A 21,971-nucleotide genomic window follows, 5' to 3' on the forward strand; every position below is an offset into this window, starting at 1 on the left:
AGATAAGGCAGAGCAAGCAAGGTTCTTTCCCTTTTTCAGTTTTCCAGAGAAATGACTGGAGCTCTGGCAACCTCCAGTGGTGAATGTGGGATATTTTCTTTGTTTTGTCTTGCTGTCTTTACAAACTCACTAGTTTTTACATATGTGCTGTGTTATAACTCAATGCAGCCAGTCTTTTTGATGCTCAAATTATCTGGTGCACTGGGACCTCCTTTCCCCCAGCTGGCTACTCTGCACTGTTGACATGAGTTCATAAGACTTTTTTTAACAGCTTCATTAAGATATAATTCACATACTATACAACTCACCCATTTAATGTATACAATTCAATTGTTTTTAGTTTGTTCACAGAATTGTGCAATCATCACAATGAATTTTAGAACACTTATTCCCCTACAAAGAAACTCCATATCCATCAGTGGTAACTCCCATGTCTCCTACACCTCAATCCATCCTCTGCCCTAGGTAACTACTAACCCACTGTCTGAATCTATAGATTTGCCCATAAAGGACATTTCATATAAACTGATCATACACTATGAAGTCTTTTCTGTCTGCCTTCTTTCACTTTGCATTTCAAGGCTTATCCCTATTGTAGCACACATCAGAACTTTACTCCTTTTAATGGCTGAATAATATTCCATTGTACAGCTATATCACATTTCCTTTGTCCATTCATTAGCTGATGGACATTTGAGTTGATTCCAGTTTTTGGATATTATGAAATAATGCTGTGATCAACATCTGTGTACAAGTTTGTGCATGGACATGTTTTCAACTCTCTTGGGTATCGCTCTTTTCTCTCTCTCCTCTTTTTGTGCTATAATTGTTATACATATTACATCTATATGTGTGACAAACCCAACAGTATGTTGTTTTCATTATTACTTTATATAGTTCTGTCTCTTAAAGAAGTTGAGAGAATAAAGGAGAGCAAGTATATATCTAGAGTTCGTGAATCTCCTTATTTACGATTTTTGGTTCTCTCCCTTTGTTCCCACACATTCAAGTTACCAGCTCGTGTCATTTCCTTAGTCCAGCATAGCTTTGCTCCCAACCACTTCTTCTGTGCTGTTCAAATATGCTGCATTCCTATGTGTTTTAGGACCAATAATTTGTTTATATACATAATTTAATACAATTACTTTTGTAGTTTAGAGAAGAAATATGCACCTTTTATAATTATCTAATTACCTTTACCACTACTTTTTGGGTTTTGAGTGTGCAATTGAATTAAGGTCTGGGGTCACTTGCTTTTAGCCTGAAGAACTCTTTAGTATTTCAGAAAAGGTGATCGTCTAGCAACTGTCTCCATTGTTGCTTATCTGGAAATGTCTTTATTTCACCCTTTTTCCAGAATTTAAGATTCTTAGTCGATAATTTTTTTCTTTCAGTTCTTTGAATATGTCATCCCACTACCTTCAGCCCATGTCATTTCTGATGAGAAGTCATCTATTAATCTTACAGGAGTTTCCTCGTATGTGAAGGGTCTTTTCTTTCACTCCTTTTGAGATTTTCTCTTTGTCTTTGTCTTTCACTCTTTTTACTACAATATGTCTGGGTGTGGACCTCTTTTTGTTTACCCTACTTGGACTATGTGAGTGGTTTTCTAGGGCACATATATAAATCTGTCCTTAGATACATTCCACTAGGAAGGAACAGTCAAAACACTGCTTTGCTATTACTTTAAATAATTCATTTATGTGTGTGATTATGCTACCAAATTGATACACAGCTAGATTTGCTTATTTCCATTAGCCTTTTTTTTTAATTGAAGTATAGTCAGTTTACAATGTTGTGTCAATCTCTGGTGTACAGCATAATAGTTCAATCATACATATACATACATGTATTCAGGTTTTTTGTTTTTTGTTTTTTAGTGGAGGTACTGGGGATTGAACCCAGGACTTCACACATGCTAAGCATGTACCCTACCAGTGACCTGTACCCTCCCCTCTTTCCAGTAGTCTTTAATGTTTAATAGTTCCTTAGCTATTCTTTCATTTTGTTTTTAATTATGTAAACCAAAGAACCAAAGTCAAGAAATACAACAAGGTATACCCACAAAAGCCTCGCATGAGTCCTATCTCCTCCTCCTTGATCCAGGACTCCCTCTTTAAGTAACCATACTTGTTTATTTTGGTTAGTCACCCCATTGTTTCCTTCTGAAAATAGAAGCACTGGTGTATATATACTCACATTCCCCTTTTCTTATACAAAAGATTGCCCACGAAAACACCATCAACCACCTAGATCTTTTTTTCCCTTTTTACAACTACAAAGGACTCCCTTGTGTGAATATACCATAGTCTATTCAATCTGTCCCGTATTGATGGACATTTTGGTAGTATTTTGTTTGTCAGTGTATTGGTTTTCTAATACTGCATCACAAATTACCGCAAATTTAGTAACTTAAAACAGCACAAATGGATTACCTCACAGTTTCTGTGGGTCAGGAATCTGCACAAGGTTGTCTGGGTCCTCTCTTCAGCATCCCACCAGGCTGAAATCAAAGTTTTGGCCAAGGCTGTGATCTCACGTGCAACTCAGAGTCCTCTTCCAAGTCCGCTAGTGTTGGCAGAATTCAGTTCCTTATCACTGTAAAGAGAAATCCCCAGTTTTTGGCTAGCTGTCATCTGGGATGACTCTCACAACCCAGAAGCCTTCCTCGGGTCCTAACCACAGAACCCCCTCCAGAGGTCCCCTCACATGTGGTAGCCTACTTCTCCAGATCCATCAAGAGAATCTCTGCTTCAAGGACTCATCTGATTAGGTCAGGCCTACTCAGTAGAATCCCCCTTTGATTAACTCAAAGTGAACTGGTTAGGGGCCTGAATTTTACCTGAAAAAGTCCTTTACCTTTGTCATGTAATGTAGCCTACTCCTGAGAGTAAAACCCTATCGTGTTCACAGATTCCGCCTGCGCTCAAGAGGAAGGGGCCATACAAGGCATATGTCGCAGGGGGAAAGGATGGCTCAGAAGGGGTGGGTCTATCTTAGAATTCTACTTACCACACTGAGCATTACAAATAATGCCGCAATGAAAAGCTCTGTGCACATGTTTGTATTTTTTGCCAGTGCATCTTTGAGATGGAGTCCTAGAAGAAAGATTATGCATATATAATTTTGCTCCATATTGCCAAAGCTTCCTCTACAGAGTCAGACAATTTCACATACCCATCAGCAGTGTAAGAAACAGCCAGTTTCCCAAAAGCTTCACTAACAGAATATGATGTCAAACTTTTTGGTTTTTGCCAATGTAACTGGTAATAAATGGTATCTTACTGTCACCTAAATTTGTACTTTTCTTATTATGAGAGAATTTAAGCATCTTTCACATGTTCAAGGGACATTCTGAGCTTTGAGTGTGATGCAGTCAAACTCTCTAGATGAAGATGAGAAAGGAAATTTGGCATTGGGGAAAGAATATGAAGATGGTAAGTTTTTGAAAAGTTTATGTAACCTATGCATCTACTCCCCCCCAAAATTATATCTACAAACACTCATGGGTAATTTTTGTTTTGTTTTTTAATTTTGTTTTTTACTGAAGTGTAGTTGATTTACAATATTAGTTCCAGGTGTACAGCAAAGCAATTCAGTTATACATATATATACATACATATTTTTTTCAGATTCTTTTCCATTATAGCTTATTATAAGAAATTGAATACAATTCCCTGTGCTGTACAGTAGGTCCATGTTGTTTATCTATTTCATATATAGTAATGTGTACTTGTTAATCCCAACTCCTAATTTAGCCCTCCTCCACCCACCATGGACATTTTTATATACATTTTATATTATTGCTTTGAATGTTTATTGCTTTCACATAGGCAACATTAAAAAATTTTTATTTTAAAAATTCTCCCAAAATTGTAAATGACATCATTTCTATCTTTCATTTAACCTCCCTTGTTAGCCTCATTCACTGTTCAAGCTTACTTGCCACCACAAGAGTCACAAAGCCTAGATGCTTGTTCCCTGGCTCCCTGACATTTAGGGCATGGACTACCAGCAAGACTGGGCCAGTTCAATACACCAGCCTGGCATTCTCAATTTGGCCAGAGAGGCAGGAACAGCACAAAATCCATTACAGTGGCCCAGCCAGCAGCAGCTGGGTGCTATGTTTGTGTCTTCGGCAGCAGTGGTGAAACAGGCATCCAGGACCCTTTAGAGGTGGCAAGGTGCCTCCCTGAATTCGGTTCTGTGATGCGATGCTGGCCACGGCTCTGGCTACCTGGTCCACCACTGTTCCTGCTGACTTCACAAGGCTGGTCAGCCAGCTCTCCCGGAAACTCTGGGAGCAGACCCATACTCTCTCATTAAAACCCTTTTCTGCTTTATCGGCCCTGACTGGTACATTTTCTTTCTTTCTTTCTTTTTTTTTTTTTCCCTTGCAGAAATTAGTGGCAACTTCCTGAAAATGTGAAATCAATCCAATTGTTCACATGAAATGAAAATTGGCTTGATGATTGCTTAGAAATGAGAATTCTGAAGTTATCCGGCAAGAATAAGAAGTTAAAATTGCAGAGATCTTTGACATAACACACTTGTCAGCTTTAATAGCCAATTCATTTCCATTTCTGGTTTCTAATAAGCACTTAATCACAAAGATGTGAATCATTATAACCTTCAAGACAGCTGGAGGCCTCGCTGCCCCCTTGATTTTTAGGTAAAATCTCCTTGTACTCAATAATTTCATGGCTCATGAAATGCAAAGCTCCGCCTCAAGGTTTCCACTAATTCTGCACCAACTGGCCTCGGTCTGGCCTCATCTCTAAGCTTTGATGTCCTTACCTCTAGCCTTCCCCTACCCAGCACTAATTCCATCTTAGCCCCTTCTTACACACAAGCTTTTGTGACAATAATAGATTTGATTGAATTTTTTTACTTTTTGGTGAAGAGCACAGACAGGTCGCGTCAAGTAACATTGTACCATTTTACCGACTCCAAATTTTTCTTTCTATTAGACAAAGCAATCGTGTTCACTCTCTGAAGCCTAGGGGCTCACTGACATCCAGACACTGAAAGGGCTCCCCCTTACCTAGTGATGATCTTGTTCCTATTGTCCCTGTACCATTCTTTGTCCTGACCCTCGCCAGTCTACAGGAGGCAGCCACATAGCCTTGAAAAGGATGAGAATTTTAAAAGCAGGCATACAAGAAACAAAAAGCATCACGTAGGGTTTTGGAGGGTTTTGTGGGATTTCTGGTTTTTGTTCAACTTTTGATTCCTGTTTTACATCTACAGTGGGCTGTTAAGTGGGAAACAGGGTGTGGAATTTAATCATAATTCATTTGAAAGAAAAGTGAAGGAGAAGCCAACAATGCCACCCTCAAATCTCCATGGGAACTCAGTGAGGTTTATCTGGGGAAAGACGTGACAGGGAGGAGAGCGGGTACCAGAGCATCACTGAGAGGAGGTCAGAGGAGGAGCTGAATCACAAAGTGGGGTGGGGAGGGGCAGCAAGTGAAAGAACAGAGTCACCATCTCTGCAGGGAGCCTGATGGAAGCTGTACCCATACCAAGCCACCACCCATGGCCATCCCACTGAGGGTCACAGGCAGCTCAGGAACTACACTCAGGGGCTGTGTTGACTTTCCATTGCAGATGCGGGGGGCTTGCCACTCATGGGTCATCCACCACAGGGACATTTATCTGGACTCACTACACCCAAAACTGGTCATATAAACATTTCATTTTTCAAAAGCCCAGGATCTGCACAAGTGCCTCAAAGTGGGAGTTGGAGGTATGGAGGGGCAAATCACCAGTTCTAGCACTTGAGCAAAATCCATCCCAGTTACACACTTGTCAGAGAATAACTTTCAACAAAGATAGTCCTCTCAAAGAGGAATTTGGGGGCTAGTTCTTAAGGTTACAATAATTCTCTGCAGTAAATGAAATAAAAACTACTATCATTTGATTTGCCAGATTAAAATAATCTTGTGTCCAGACACACTAGGGTTCTCCAGGTCTCTGAATTGACTGTAAGTCAAGTCATCTCTTGTGCCCTTACATCAATGATGGTATCTGTAATAGTCAGGGTTCTCCAGAGAATAGACCAAAAGGATATGAATATAGATACAGATAAACATAGAAATAGATATAGATATAGAAATAGATATAGATATCTCTATATAGAGATAATAAGAAATTGACTCACGTGATTATGGAGCCTGGCAAGTCCCAGGAGATCCAATGGTGTAGTTTCACAGTCCAAAGGCTGGCAGTTTGAGACCTAGGAAGCAACAGTGTTTCAATTTGAGTTCAAAGTCAGGAAAAACACCAATATCTCAGTTCCAAGACAGTTAGGCAAGAAGAATTCTGTCTTACTCAGAAGAGGGTCAGCCTTTGTGTTCTATTCAGGCCAACTGATAAGATGAGGCCCACCCACATTAGGGAGGACAATCTGCTTTACTCAGTCTATCCATTTAAATGTTAATTACACCCAACAACACCCTCCTAGAAATACCCAGAATATTTGACCAAATATCTGAGTACCCCATGGTCTAATCAAGTTGGTACAGAAAATTAACCATCACAGTATCTTCAGCAAAGTCTGAATTATTGGTGCTCTTTGTCAGCAAGGAAGGAGTATCAAATCCAAAGTCCTATTTTATCTGAGCAAAATAATTTTCAAACAAATGCTACCACATTGCCAGGGGTCTATATACAATGCTATCTTCTCAGCATCCCCATTTCCAGGCTACAAAAGTATATCCTCATCCGAAAATTCACATACTTGGCCACCTCCAGTAGCAGCCTGATCAAAGGGCTTGTAATTTTTCAATGACACCCATAATTTCACTGCAGAAGCTTGAATCAAAAGATTTACTCAAGTATGTGACCAAAAATATTTGTCAGATAAGTCAGGCCATGAATGAGCTATTCCCATGCCCAAACTGAGTAGATTCATTTTCTTTTTCTCTCAGAAAATGGAAATCTCCATCTGACATCCAACCACTTGTTTCAAGATTTGCTCTTAGGAAACCAGTAAACTGTGTAATAGAGAGGAACTTCGTATCTGGCCCATTTCTTGACAAAACTTCTTGAAAGTTTCTGGTTATGAATTTAACACTTCACATAGCAGTAAGCATGACTTCTTTCAGGACTTTTGACAGGGTTTTGATGTCAACACGCGCTTATATCAAAAACGTGAATTACTCTAACATGCCACCAGGCAGGAAAGCCAAGCACAATGCCAAGTATCCAGGGACCCCATCTGTACACAGGGTAGCACGATTTTTCTTTCAGGCAAAGTTTTGCTTGGCTAAGATACACTGCACCATTCTGAAGCTGCTGACAACCTTTCCAGTTTCCAAAAGAGAAGCTGGACTTTTTCTTTGATGGCATCAGCATGCACATAACAGACGGAAAACAGGAGCTGCCTGTGCTAAAAAACATCATTCAGTTTGTTGGAGAAACTAGTGGCGGTAGCTCCATGATCAGCTGTGAAATATCAGGAGAAATGTCAACAGTTACATAGTGAGTTACCTCATTTAGGACAGATGCTCCTTCAATTATCCTCCCCTGCTCCAAGCTCCTCCCAACTTAACCATTCCCAGGGCACATGGTTTCATCAAGTCTCTGGATATATGCAGCTTCTCTCCTTCTCTGGTGCAATCAGCATTCTAGCAGGATGCAAGGTTCTTGTTTGAGGTCAAATCCAAGTGTATATAAAATCTTAACTTTTTCAAATCAAGACTTTTCCCTGAGATGTTCCAATGAGTTTCAGAATGGACAGGCATGAAGTGTCCCCTGGTTTTGCTGCATTTAGGATCTCATTGGCAAGAATTCAGCCACCTAAGAAGCACACCAGCTTTTGTGTTGGAAATGCAAGGGAAATTTACATCTCATCCTTTTACCCATGTGACCATCTCAGTGACAAAACATGGGCCTCTCCTTCTGACTCCAGCTTGGCCGACGGAGTGAGTCAAATTTTCTGTTATGGAGCAGGTTTCCCTCACAGCGGCTAGAGCAGCACATGTGTCCACCTCCCCATGCACTTTGTGGGGCACCATCCATTCCCCTTCCTCCTCCTTCCTACACGGAGGGGAAGAGAATTAAGGGTTGGTCAGCACTTGATCACACATTTGATCAACAGATGTGGCTTTTTTTTTTTCATGTTAATGATTTTCTGTTTTATTAGCAAACTTGAATCACTATGTTGTATACCTGAAACTAATATAATTTGGAAGTCAACTATACCTCAATTTTAAAAAATCATCATAATGCATGAGAAAGAGCCAGTTCTGAAAAAAAGAAAAAGAAAAAGAAAAAAAGCCAGGGGAAGAGTGTTTGTAGCAGAGAAAACAGCCTGAGCAAAGAAAATTGCATTAGGAAAATTGTAGGAACTGACAGAAGGCCTAGGTGACTGCAGCCTACTTTGTGAGAAAAGATTAATGTAAAAATCTAAATTACTAAAACAATTACCACCATTTCCTTTAAGAATCCTTTGTTTCCATTTATAAAATACTAACAGTTTGATCATCAGTAGCAGATGAAATGTTGATCTTTCTAAAGATTTTCAGAAGACTATGGTTGTGCATAGTCCTGGTCTCTCATGCACTGTCTCACCCTCTTCCCTACTAAAGCTATACAAGAGTTTGCAGTGCCCCTCTGCCCCTCTGGATGTCACTGGGGTTACCAGAAAGTTTGTAGTTAATGACATCGCACATCATCCTCTCCAGATTTCTCCTCCAGCATCATGGGAGGGTCTACCACTGCCTGCTGCAGCTTTAGGATGGGCTCTCCCTAGTTCTTGAAATTCCCTCATCCACGCCCACAAAACTCTGACACAATCCCATTGAAAGGTTGCAGCCCTCACTTCCCTGGAGACTGGGAAGGGTTGGAAGGACAGGCTTCCCTTCTTCTTCACCACTATTAAGTGACCCAGGACTAGTTTAAGGCAGTGCAGGCATGTTCAGACCCTTTTCAGAAAGGGATCACTACCTGGGAGGGGACATGTTACCATCCAGCTGGTATACAGCTTCTTCAAGCCCCTTCATTCTAAAAATCTTCCTTTTCACTGGAAGAATTCTCATCTCCTGGGTCCTCCCCCTGTCTCCTCTTACAAGGTCCCAAGTCAGGGTTTCATAGTCTTAAGTAACTTCTACCTCAGCAAAGAAGATTATTGTGCATGTCACCTCCCAAGATCTTAGAAGAGGATGATGAGATTCAGTGCAGAAGGTAAGAGTATCCATCTTCTAACTCAAGGTCTCTTTTTAAGTCTCACCAGTGAGAGCTGCAGTCCTGCTGGTCCCTTTCAGAGTTGACCTGTTAGGTAGACTGCCCTTTGACTTCTGGCAAGACTGTCATTAAGTACCCTGAGACTTGCTCAGTCCGTATCTAAATACCCCTTAGTGCAGCCTTGCTTCCAGCATACTCATGAGCCTTCCAGTGAAATGTGTGGACTTTGGACTTCCTGGGGCAATGGGAACCATGGTAGAATATCCTTGTTATAGGGCTCTAAGAGGCCACAAATGGAAAAAAGAAAAGGTGTGCTTCATAAAACCCTTCTCAGATGCCTCTTGATAGGTACATAATTCATTTGTATTTAAAAGAAGACAGCATGCCTAGGTGGGGAAATCCATGTGGTTTAGTTATCGATCTTCTTAGAAAAATCACTACAAATTCTATAAAAATTAATCCCTAAATGTACTCCACTCAATATCTTTATGGAATAAACTTGGGGGAAATGATGTGATAATCCCTGTCAACAGAAAACAAAAATGAGATGGATTTTTTTTTTTAAACAACAGAAATTTTTTTCCCCGTAAATCTGGAGGCTAGAAGTCCAAGATCAAGGGGTCAACAGAGTTGGTTTCTTCTGAGGTCTTTCTTGTTGGCTTTTAGATGACTGTCGACTCAGAGGGAAGACCATGTGAAAAGATGATGGATTCTTTTTCAGTAACCCCATGGTGCCTTTTCTCCTGTAGAGGTTGAAGCCTCCCATTAAAAAGATACTGGACTTACCTTCTTTGGCACAGAGGATTCTTTGAGTTAGTTTACCAAAAAACTGTGTTCATGTTCAAGGCTCCTCGGCATAGCTTTTATCTTTAGAAGTAAGAAATTAAGAAATATTTCATAGAGTTAATTTAATCATTTTTACCCCGGTTTTTATTTTTATTGAAGTACACAATTCAGTAATAGCAATCTGCTTTAGTTAAGAAAATTGGGATTTAGGCAATGAATGACAACCATTTAAAGAGAGAACAATCTCGACACTGGTCTCCTCCTGGCTTCTCCGTGTTTTCAGACGCAGCGCAGTTTGGGAAGGCCTGTAAAACACAAGCCGCTTGATAGCCCAATGCCATGCCTTTGTTGGAACCAGTGAGTTGAATCATTAGAAAACAGATTTCTTCTGTTCTATTTCATGTTTCTCTGAAATGGTGCCCCGTCTGTGGTGGTAAATTGTTTTTAAATGATTGGTTCTCTGTGACCAAGAATGCAGGAAAGAATCCTCCCCTTGAAGATTGCTATTATTTTCCACTCCATCAATCTCACTGTGGAAAATGGTGGCAGTGGTGGAAGTTACAGCCGGCTGGGAACACTGGTGACACCCGGCCATCTGCGCTTGGATCGGTTTCAGAGCTCTTTTAAAGCAAGCCTGGATGAACAGAGGAGGTTTGTTTAAAATGCTCTGCGGCACTGCAAGGCCAATAACTTGTTGGGCAGTGCCGAAGTTGGGAACAGGGTTATAGGCCCCTAGACAGCTCATCAGAGAACTTGTGTTAGTGAATCGGAAACCACACACCTGAAAAAAAACAGGGCAGTAAATGCTATTGTAAAAGTGATTTAAAGAAACTCTTTCCTCCCCAAAGAGAAGGCTTTTAATGGCTTCTGATATTTATTCACATATGCTGTTATGTAACAGAAATAAAGGGAAAAAAAAGAAGAAGAAAATAATGCTCAGAAGTCAGGTCTTTGGGGCCAGAATACTTTATAAATCTTTCAAAATAGGTGAAAGACTGTAAGTAAATATACCCTGTTGTGGGGTGTTAACACACAGCAAATTTGCCAGACTGTAATTAATGCAGAAATGACAATTTTTAATGAAGTAACTACCCACAAATAAGGAAAAGGGGCTGATGGGTTGCAAAATTAAATTAGAAAGTATAACAGAAGATGAAAGCAAATGAGATTTCATTTTGTATTTTAAATAACAATGTTTTGCATTTAAATGAAACTCTACCTTAAAATACAGCATATGTTAGAAGAAGAAAAGCAAGTTTTCTCCTATCTTCTAGAAGGGGGCAGATGCGCTCAGATGGAGAACTATTTATTCTACTGCTCAAGACGTTCACTAAGTATTATAATGTATATTTCATTTTCTCACAGTCAAATGTCATATATGGATTCAATTAAATTATAAATTTTAACATTATGTAAGAATTTTGTAAGAAACTGTAGGGTTTCGATTGAATGGCTGTCCTAAAAATTTTAGAAATTTCAAGTAAACTAAAGATTTTGTACAACAAGTGAATGGAAGAGAAAATGATATTTCTTACCCAGGAAGTCTGGACAATTGATAATAAGTTGATTTCAGGTACAAAATCACCAGATGCCACTGAAGCTGTCCTACAGTAGAACTCCGCGCCCCCATCCTTAAAATGATGGAAAATACATTAAACATTTTTGGCCATAGTCTTCAGTCTCATAGAAAACATCAGTTTTGCTTTGTTTTGTTTTGTTTTTAAATGTAGATACTGGGGATTGAACCCAGGATCTCATGCATGCGCTCTATGAGCTACACCCTCCCCCCAACAACATCAGTTTTATTAGGGTCACTTCTCCCTGTTACCACAAGCTCAGACTACCACCATCTACTCTACACACACACACACACACACACACACACACACACAATCTGTAGCCCCTTTGTTGAGGTTCTAGAGACTGGACCACCATTCAACCTGTCCTCAGTGCCATCTTCACCACTCCACATTTTATCTAAAACAATGGGTAAATCCTGCATACTTAACAAAGGTTGGAATAAGCATTTCAAAATTATAGTACATGAACTTACAGTCTAGCAATTCTGAATGCTGGGTCCAAATCTTGAATTCATGACTTACCACTTCTGCTGCCTTGTGATCATCACTTGTTCCTCTGAGGCTCGGTTTCCTTCTCTGCAAAGCAGAAAGAATTACATTAACTTTGCATAGTTGCGAGATTAAAGATAATCTAAGTGAAGACCCCAGCACCAGTTACAGCCCCAGCTGCCCAGTCAGTTACACCTGTTAAGCTCTTGATGCTTTGGGAACTGGATTCTCTCATTTTTGCTGTTTGCACAGTCTTCTTTTACTATTGAAAAAAAAAAGTTATAAATTTTTAAAAGGCCACTCTAGACTGGTCTGCCTTCTCTTTTCCAGGATTATTTTGCTGCTTGGTTTCATTTGGATTAGGTGGTATATTTGTTTGCTAGCGTGGCTTAAACAGAACTTCCTGTTTCCCCAGAACTCACAATTCTGGACGCTAGAAGTTCAAGATCAAGGTGTCGGTGGGGTTCGTTCCTTCCAAGGGCTGGGAGGAAGAATCTGCTTCTTGCCTCTCCCTAGCTTCTGGTGTTTTGCTAGCAATCTTTGGCATTCCTTGGACTGCAGAACCATCACCCCAATCTCTGCAATTATCTTCACATGGTGTTCTTCCTGTGCACATGTCTGTGTCCAATTTCCCCATTTTTATAAGGATACTAGTATTGGGTTAAAGCCCACTCTATTGCAGTATGATCTCATCTAACTAATTACATCTGCAAGGACATGTTTTCCAAATAAGGTCACATTGTTGGAGGTGGGGGATGGTTAGGACTTCAACATATGAATTGGGGCAAAAAGGGTGATCAATTCAACCCATAATAGGCGGTAAGACTCTCACCATTTCCATGAGCCTTCTGGACTTCAAACTCCAAAGGAAACAAGAAGGACCTAATTATAACTGATTGTCAGCCTTTTTATATTACAAGCCATCTGCCCTGGAGCATGAAATGTGTAACTTTATGTGTATAAGAGAAAGGCTCTTATCTTCCCACAGAACAGTGAATCTTTACAGGATTTTATCTAAATTATTTTTTAAAATAGAAACCCCACCATCAATGTCTTAAATGTATTATTTACTTTCATCTATTACATTATTTCATCTATTAATCATTCAGCTTAAAATCATTTAATTGATCAGACGAGATTTCAGAAACCCTGCGACAGGGAATTTTTAAAATGGCACCACTTGACCAAAAGCCTAAGGATGGGTTTCAACTAACTACATAAACATTTTTATGTTGCTCAAAGCAACGGAGCCAAACTCTGAGGCCTGGGAGCATTTTTGCTGTGACAAAATTTTCTTTGGACAGATTTTTTTATTGTGGTTTTCTGTTTCTGTAATTTGATAGTGAACTGTAGGTGGAATTTTTTTTTAATGGTGGAGACCAAGATGCACAAAACTTCACCATAAAAATAAAATCTCCCTCTGTACCTCCAGCCACTCACTTCCCATCCCTGGAGGCTGCCAGGGTTGTTGGTCTCCACAATCAAAAACAAAGACACATGTAAACTCACACCAAATAGCAGGACTGTCCAGCTCCTGCCCTTTTCTTTTCTCTTTACCTTGTGTCTTGAAGATCCTGCCCTATTAGTAGCTGTTTCATTCGTTGTAACTGCTGCACTCACTGTGTTCCAGAGTCACAATTCCTCTTTAGGAGGAATATTATCTCTATAAGCAATGCACTGTTTTCACAATACTATTATGTGCACCCTGCCCACCCCCACCTCTGCTGAGGATCAAGAAGGCAGGTTTCTGCCTAAAACACAATATCAAATCGAAAGAAGGACTTAATCAAGGCTTTCAATGGTGCCATTGTACTGGAGAAATTCTGTTTGGTGACTAGCGTTTAAAAAACTAAAAATCAGGTTCAGGAATTGTTCCTTCCCTTCCCAGCTTGCCTCACTAGTTCCCTTACTAATAAAATTAACTAGTGAGAGAATCACTAATTCTATAGCTAGATTGCTAATAGCCATAGTGACCCCCTCCTAGGGCTGGAAGGTGATTAATTTGAAACTTCCCAATATAGAGCATTTAGGTGGTTTGCAGCTTGAAATGTTACAACAATGATGGAATGAACATACCCGAGAACTTTTTTTTGGCACAGATTGCCAATTCCCGCCCCCAACGCAACCCCAGAAATAATTCAAACGTGTTAACATTTGGGAGTGTGGGCTTTGAGAATCTAATGGAAATTTCACCTCTCCTCAGAAAAAAAGACAAATAGACACAAAGATCTTTATACAATTTTAGGGAACCTCTCCTCAAAAAAGGGATTCCAGATTAAGAACCCAGTAACAATCATGCTCCTACCAACAATGTAAATACCTCTTTGCTCACACCTTCACTTTCCTTTTCAAACTTTTTACTGACTTGATGATAAAAAGGTATACCTCTCTTAATCTATGTTTTTTTGATTGCTTAATATGAACAATTTTTTAAAAAAGTTAATTGGTCATGTATGTTTTTTGCACATTGCTTATTCGAGTCTATTATATAATTAAGATTTTAAATATTAAATTAAAATTTTTAACTCAACACTATAAAAGCAAGTGATAAATTGGAAGTATTCAATCCCTAGACATACCCCGGACTAGAATAATAGTCTTTTATGAGCATCAGATTCCACCATTGCATGTCTCATATTTTCCACTAGAGGGCAACATTAGCTCATCTAATATTCTCTGGCTTCTGCAGCACAGAGACTGCTCAATTTGTGTTCCCTAGGAAGTATTTTTCTGAAAAATACTTGCAAGGAGTAAAGAGTTATAAATACTTCAGTATGTAAAAAACACATTATTATATTAAAATAACTATTTAAAATTGTTCTATGTAATTTGTTTCAACACAAAAAAACGTACAAATGGAATTTCCGTCATCATTACCATAATCAGTACTTCACACAAAATCTATCCCTTTATTAGCGTTCATTATTACATAGATTTACTGAAACTAGCATTACTATAGATTTGTGTTTACAGTATGGTTCATAATTGAAACTTCATAAACCGCTTGTATAAATTGAGGAAAAGCAATTGACTCCTGCAAAGCTTCTTGAAAGGCAACTAGATTAATTCATGATTCCAAATATTTTATCTTATTGGCTGATTGTGTACTAAATGATAAAGCATGATTTTTTTCATTCAATAAATATTTGTTGATCACCTGTATTTGCAGAGCATTCTTCTGGGGCCTACAAATACAGTAATGAAGAAAATACAGATCCCTGACCTCAAGGAGATTACACAGTGGAGAGGTGGGGCAAGGAGCATATACCAACACATCTCATGTTATCTATACACATGAGAAGGTTACAGGTGCTGAGAGGAAGATAAGGCTGGGAAGGGAGACAGAACACACTGGGGCCACAGAGATACTATTTTAAATAGTGGCCATTGGAGACCACACACGCTTTAATGTCTGAGCAGAGAGCTTAAGGAGCTCAGAAGCCTGATCAGAGAGCATCACAGAGATAAAACATGATACAGGAGCCAGCAAGTGTAAACAGTTAATTCAAGGAATTTTGATAGAAAGGGGGACCCAGAAAGGAAGCAATAGCTAGAGAATGATATGAGGTCAAGAGAGGGTTTTCAAAAGATAGGAGAAATGATAGATGGAAACCATAAACAAAAGAAAAAGACAATCCATGGAATGGGAGAAAATGTTTACAAATGACACAACCGACAAGGGACTGATTTCTAAAATATACAAACAGCTCATACAGCTTAATATCAAAAACCCCCAAACAACCCAATTAAAAAATGGGCAGAAGACTTAAATAGATATTTCTTCAAAGAAGACATATGGATGGCCAACAGGCACATGAAAAGATGCTCAGTATTGCTAATTATTAGAGAAATGTGAATCAAAACTACAATGAGGTGGGAAGGGATAAATTGTGAGTTCAAGATTTGCAGATACTAACTAATATATACAAAATAGATAAACAAGTTCATACTGTATAGCACAAGGAACTATATTCAATATCTTGTAGTAACTTACAGTGAAAAAGAATGTAAAAAAGAATATATGTATGTTCATTTATGACTGAAGCATTACTGTACACCAGAAATTGACACAACATTGTAAACCGATGATACTTCAATAAATATCTACATACAAAAAACAAAATAAAAATTTAAAAACTACAATGAGATATCACCTCACACCAGTCAGAATGGCCATCATTAAAAAGTCTATAAATAATAGATGCTGGAGAGGGTATGGAAAAAAGGGAACTCTCCTACACTATTGGTGGGAATGTAATTTGGTGCAGCCACTATGGACAACAGTATGAAGTTTCCTTAAAAAACTAAAAATAGAGTTACCTTATCCAGCAATTCCACTCCTGGGCATACATCTGGAGAAAACTGTAATTCAAAAAGACACATGCACCCCAATGTTCACAGCAGCACTATTTACAACAGCCAAGACATGGAAATAACCTAAATGTCCATCGACAGATGACTAGATAAAGATATGTCATATATATACACTGGAATACTACTCAGCCATAAAAAAGAATGAAATAATGCCATTTGCAGCAACATGGATGGACCTAGAGATTATCATATTGAGTGAAATAAGTCAGAAAGAGAAAGACAACTATCATATGATATCACTTATATGTGGAATCTTTTAAAAAATGATACAAATTCTATTTACAAACCAAAAAATAAGCTCATGGACATAGAAAACAAACTATGATTACCAAAGGGGAAAGGGTGGGGAGGAGTAAATCAGGGGTTGGGGATTAACAGACACGCATTACTATACATAAAATACAGAAACGACAAGGGCCTATTGTATAGCACAGGGAACTATACTTAATTTCTCAGAGTAAAACCTAAACCTTTCTAAATGGTATTAGATTCCCGGCATACTTGCTGTCCTCTCTGATCAGGCAGTTTTGTCCTAGATCTCTATGTGACTCACATTTTTACATCATTGTGTCCTTTAATCACACATCACCATCTCAGAGATGTCTTTCCTGAACACAGACTTAACCATGCAGTCTCCACTGTGTCCACCATCCCTTCATTTCCTTTGCTTTGCTGGGATGCCCTCGCCATTTCTGAAAGTCTGTGAGGTATTTCTTTACCTGATTCACTTCTCCTCCAGGAAGCAAACATCCGTTTTGTCACCTCTTCCCCCCAACACCAGGAAAACAGCACACAGAGAAACTGCCCAATCAAGCATATGCTGAGTGAAGGAACTAATGAGAATGAAGACAGAAAAGAAAGAATGAAGCGCCGGAGCTGGCAGGAACCACATGATAATATTTAAGACACCCTTATACTGAAAAAATGCTTGATGTTTATCTGAAATTGGAATTTAACTGGATATCCTGTATTTCATTTGGCAACTCTACCCCTAGACATTTTCATTGTTGGCAACACACACCAAACCATAATACAGTTGTCCCTTGGCATCTATGGGGGGGACCCCTGCTGACACCAAAATCCACAGATGCTCAAGTTCATTATATAAAATAGTGCTAAATTTGCATATACTCTCCTGTATACTTTACACATCCTCCCATATACTTTAAGTCATCTCTAGACTACTTATAATACCTAATACAACATAAATGCTATGTAAATAGTTGCTGGCTCACAGAAAATTCAAGTTTTGCTTTTTGGAACTTTCTGAAAATTTTTTCCCAATATTTTCAATCTGCTGTTGGTTGAATCAATGGATGTAGAACCTGAGGATGCAGAACCAACAGATACAGAGGGCCACTCATACATCCAATGTACACCCTTGCTTAATCAGGGGAGGTGGCATGCCATAGTGGATACAGCGGAATTGGGGTCAGTTGGGTAGCCCTGGGATCACGTGGCTGTTGAGTGTTGGTTTTAGGAAACTTACTTTCTTGTATGCTATGAACATAATTCAATTATTTGTTCAGTAAATACTATGTGCTAAGCACTGAGTTAGCACATAAAAATTATTTCACAATGAGAGAAAAGGGAACCCTCACATACTATTGGTGGGAATGTAATTTCCACTGAGCAAAACAGTATGGAAGTTTCTCAAAAAACTAAAAATGGAAGTACCATATGACTTAATTCCACTCCTGGGTATATATTGGGGGGAAAAAACCACTAATTTGAAAAGATACATTCACCCCAATGTTTATAGCAGCATTATTTATAATTGCCAAGATATGGAAGCAATCTAAGTGTCTATCAACAGATGAACAGATAAAGAAGATGTGGTATGTATTGTGGTATGTATATACAATGGAATATTACTCGGCCATAAAAAAGAATAAAATCTTGCCATTTGTAGCAACATAGATGGACTTGGAGGACATTATGCTAAGTGAAATAAATCAGACAGAGAAAGACAAATACTGTATGATATCACTCATGTGGATTCTAAAAAATACAACACACTAGTAAAGAATATAACAAAAAAGCAGAAGAATCACAGATATAGAGAACAAATTAGTGGTTACCAATGGGGAGACAGAAGGGAGAGGGGCAACATAGGGGCATGGATTAACAGGTACAAGCTATTAGGCATAAACTAACCTACAAGGATAGAGCATACAACATTGAAAATATAGCCAATATTTTATAATAACTATAAACGGAATTAACCTTCAAAAGTTGTGTATCATTATATTGTACACCTGTTATTTATATAATATTGTACGTCAACTATACTTCATTTTTTTAAAATTTCCACATCAACTACAAGAAAAAAAATTTACACAATGGAACAAACTTTCCTACATCTCATTTCTTTATTGACAACATATTATGAATTGATTAACTTCCTCAAAATTTTATCCACTCCTTGTTGCCTCAAATTATGAAAGAAGTCTGTTCTTGAGTTTTTGCTGAAGGACAGATGATTCTATGGGGAGGAATTACTTACACGCAAAATGAGCCTTTCTGTCTAACTGTGCCTGAAGGAATTTCCTCCACCATCTTCATAGCTCCTTCACACTAACTGAAGATCACAGTCTCAAGAACTTGTATTGTTTCTATGTATTCTATTATCTTCATCCACAACATGTATTGTTAAAAAGGCATATTAAAAATATATCCATTTCCACTGCCATCCGGGCCAGCATCAGTGATTCCTCCCACCATGGGTTTTCAAAGGAGCATTTTTCTTTCTATCTAAATCTCTTTTTTGAATCTGTTCAATTAGCAACATTTAGTTAATAAAATGGGTTACTTTGGGCCTACAAACCACCCACTCCACATCATGTGTCTTTCATGGGAAAATAGAAGGGTGTGGCATCTGAGTAGCACAAATTCATGAATAATCTCCTACAAGATTAATATAACTTGAAATTTCCCAATGGAGGTGTGTACGTTCATTCTCATACTTGACAGTGAAGATCAGATTAGTCAAAATCACTTAAAAGGAGGGAGAAGGGATAGTTTCCTAAAAAAACAAGGAACGTTCCTCTCCAGTGCAGCACTGAGGAATAAACTAAAGTGAACAAAACAAAACTGCTTGGTCAGACTTTGATCACCCTATTGCTTTGACTCTTGGGGCAGGCATTAGGGAAGAAATGTACCCTCCTCGTGGGAAGTGGCTTCATGCTCTCATCTGGGGTGGCTACAGTTATCTGAGTGGTAGAAAGTTCATCTGAGAGGTCCTTGGGATCTGGGGTCCCTGGGCCCAATCTGCCCATCTGGCTGTTCCAACCAGGGATAAAGGACCCACTGAATATGAAAGGAGAGAGGAGAGTCAACCTGGAGGTGGACAACAAGAGCATTGCAGAAGAACGAGATGCCAGAATATGAAAAGGAATATATATATATATATGTGTGTGTGTGTGTGTGTGTGTGTGTAACTGAACCACTGTGCTGTATACCAGAAATTAACACAATATTGAAAACCAACTATATTTCAATTAAAAAAAAAAGAAGACAATGCCCATGCAGCCTTCTCCAGCTCATCTTCTCAAGGCTCATGTAGGAAACACCGAACCCCCTAGCCTCCCTTCTCACCACAGGGGGCTGCACTCCCCAAGGTCACAGAGCAGACCTCCTCATAGCAAAAAGCTCAAACACTGCAATCATACCATTATCAAGGTCTTGTCTACTACCCTAAATTTACTGTATAATTTCACAATTAAAAATTCTTGAAGCTCTGTAAATATTCGAGTTATGTAAATTACATGAATAGGCCCCAGGATTTGGAGCCCAGACTGGATGGCAGCCGTGTAAAGTCCACCATCCTGCACCTGGTTGTGCCCAGAAATCCCACTGCTGATTTACGTTCTGTAGTTGTTGACATTGCTTGTAGGCCCCCACCCCTATAAGAGAGAAAAACACAAATGTAATTCAACTGGTAAACACCATTACATAAATAGCGTCTTTGGGTAACTCAGAAGCCTGAGTATATTAAACTCCCTCCCCCTCCCCTGCTCTTCTTCAAGATGGCAGCTCGCGAATGCTGGTGGGGACCCAGACACCTACTCACCATCCCTGCCTTCCATCTCCTGTTCCTGGTCAGGGGAGCCCCATCTGGCGTCTACTGGGCCAGAGGAACTGTCAGGTCTTTCTCAGCTGGGTCTGACGAGGTCTGACCTTCAACTTCCATTCTACCTCCAGCCCAGGGGGGCCACCCTACCTTGCTAGGTGTCCCTTTGCCCCTATCACTTCAACACCCTCCCATTAAGTTCACCACTGGGGCCTTCAGTAATCCAGACAGTTCTCTATAGCATTCATAGAAAATTCTAGAAAGGGATAGTCTGGAGAACCAGGCCCTCACTCCATGACCTGTCCCTGTAGCTGCCCACACGGTAATGGGAAGAATCACTCTGTGACAGCTCCTTGTCTCAAGGAAAGATTGTGGGGAGGGTATAGCTCAAGTGGTAGAGTGCATACTTTAGCATGCACAAGGTCTTGGGTTCAATCCCCAGGACCTCATCTTAAAGTAAATAAAGAGATAAACCTAATTACCTCCCTCCCCCCTGCAAAAATAAATAAATAAAATAAAAAAGAAGAAATGGGCCAAAAGCTAGTTTTCTTCCACCTCTGCCCTCACTCTACCTAAAATGTCTCCACACTCAGCACTTTGGGTCACACAGACACTTTGTCACCAGGTGCTCCCTCTGCCTCTGGTACATCCTTCCTAGCACGAGGATGGGCTCTCCTCTTTATCTTCTGTTCTGACCAGGATACACCTGGTAGAATATCAGCTTAAGGGTGAAAGACAAAACAAAATCCATCTGTTCAATATTTTACAAAATATGACTCCTTGACATCTATTTTCTCAGAAGCAGAATTTTTGAATTCAAGAGTTTCTTCACTAGCTTTTAGCTTCCTAACTTGCCAGTTCACCTTTGTTCCAAAGAGAAATTTTCATTATCTCATTAAACAAAAAACCCACCTAACCAGTTCTCAAAGATTTGACGTCAAGTCCAAAGCAGCTATGAGAATATGGGAGAGAATGACTGCAGGAAAGTCATGTGTGAAGAAGCAAACACAGGATTCCATTTGCAGAGAAATATGACTCATGACATTCGGGGCAAATAAAAGTATTTTTGGAAAAACCAAGGCCAGCTTATTAACAAAGTAGACTTGTTTTATACGGTGATGAATGCACACCCATAATTACTAGTGATCTTAGTAAAATTAAGATTAATGATCAATACTACATGGTGAGGACACACCTGCCAGTTTCAAAAGATAAGCACCGCCCTATGAAACTTACCATCTACAACCAGTTTTCTCTAACTTTATTTTGAAAATTAACCTTCCCGTGTGATTGCCTAATGGAATGAAGCTTTAGTATGATTCAACATCATTTGATTTACTTTAAGAATTCAGTCCAAATACTGATGTAATTTTTGGCACAAAGAGTCATTTGCAAGGTCGTGGGGTATGGGAGGAAAGACTAACTTTCTCATTTCTTGTTATTTCAGATTGTATATGCTCTTTTCAATATTGATTAGTACC

At 39.2% G+C, this 21,971-nt stretch overlaps 2 protein-coding genes across 2 annotated transcripts in view; both read right to left on the reverse strand.

The window, feature by feature from the left end:
• Positions 1–2,562, reverse strand: part of OTOL1 (otolin 1) — a 39,205-nt gene extending 36,643 nt beyond the window's left edge. Inside the window, exon 1 of the mRNA XM_032485014.1 lies at positions 2,436–2,562. The gene's annotated coding sequence lies outside the window, so the exon portion shown is untranslated. The remainder of the gene's footprint in view (positions 1–2,435) is intronic.
• Positions 1–21,971, reverse strand: part of NMD3 (NMD3 ribosome export adaptor) — a 191,253-nt gene that overhangs the window by 11,648 nt on the left and 157,634 nt on the right. Inside the window, exons 19-24 of the mRNA XM_032484984.1 lie at positions 12,078–12,131; positions 7,495–11,606; positions 6,164–6,238; positions 5,045–5,125; positions 3,013–3,098; positions 2,436–2,598 (exon numbers count right to left, since the gene is read on the reverse strand). The gene's annotated coding sequence lies outside the window, so the exon portion shown is untranslated. The remainder of the gene's footprint in view (positions 1–2,435; positions 2,599–3,012; positions 3,099–5,044; positions 5,126–6,163; positions 6,239–7,494; positions 11,607–12,077; positions 12,132–21,971) is intronic.

Source organism: Camelus ferus, chromosome 1, assembly GCF_009834535.1.
Source record: "Camelus ferus isolate YT-003-E chromosome 1, BCGSAC_Cfer_1.0, whole genome shotgun sequence".
NCBI classification, from domain to species: domain Eukaryota; kingdom Metazoa; phylum Chordata; class Mammalia; order Artiodactyla; family Camelidae; genus Camelus; species Camelus ferus.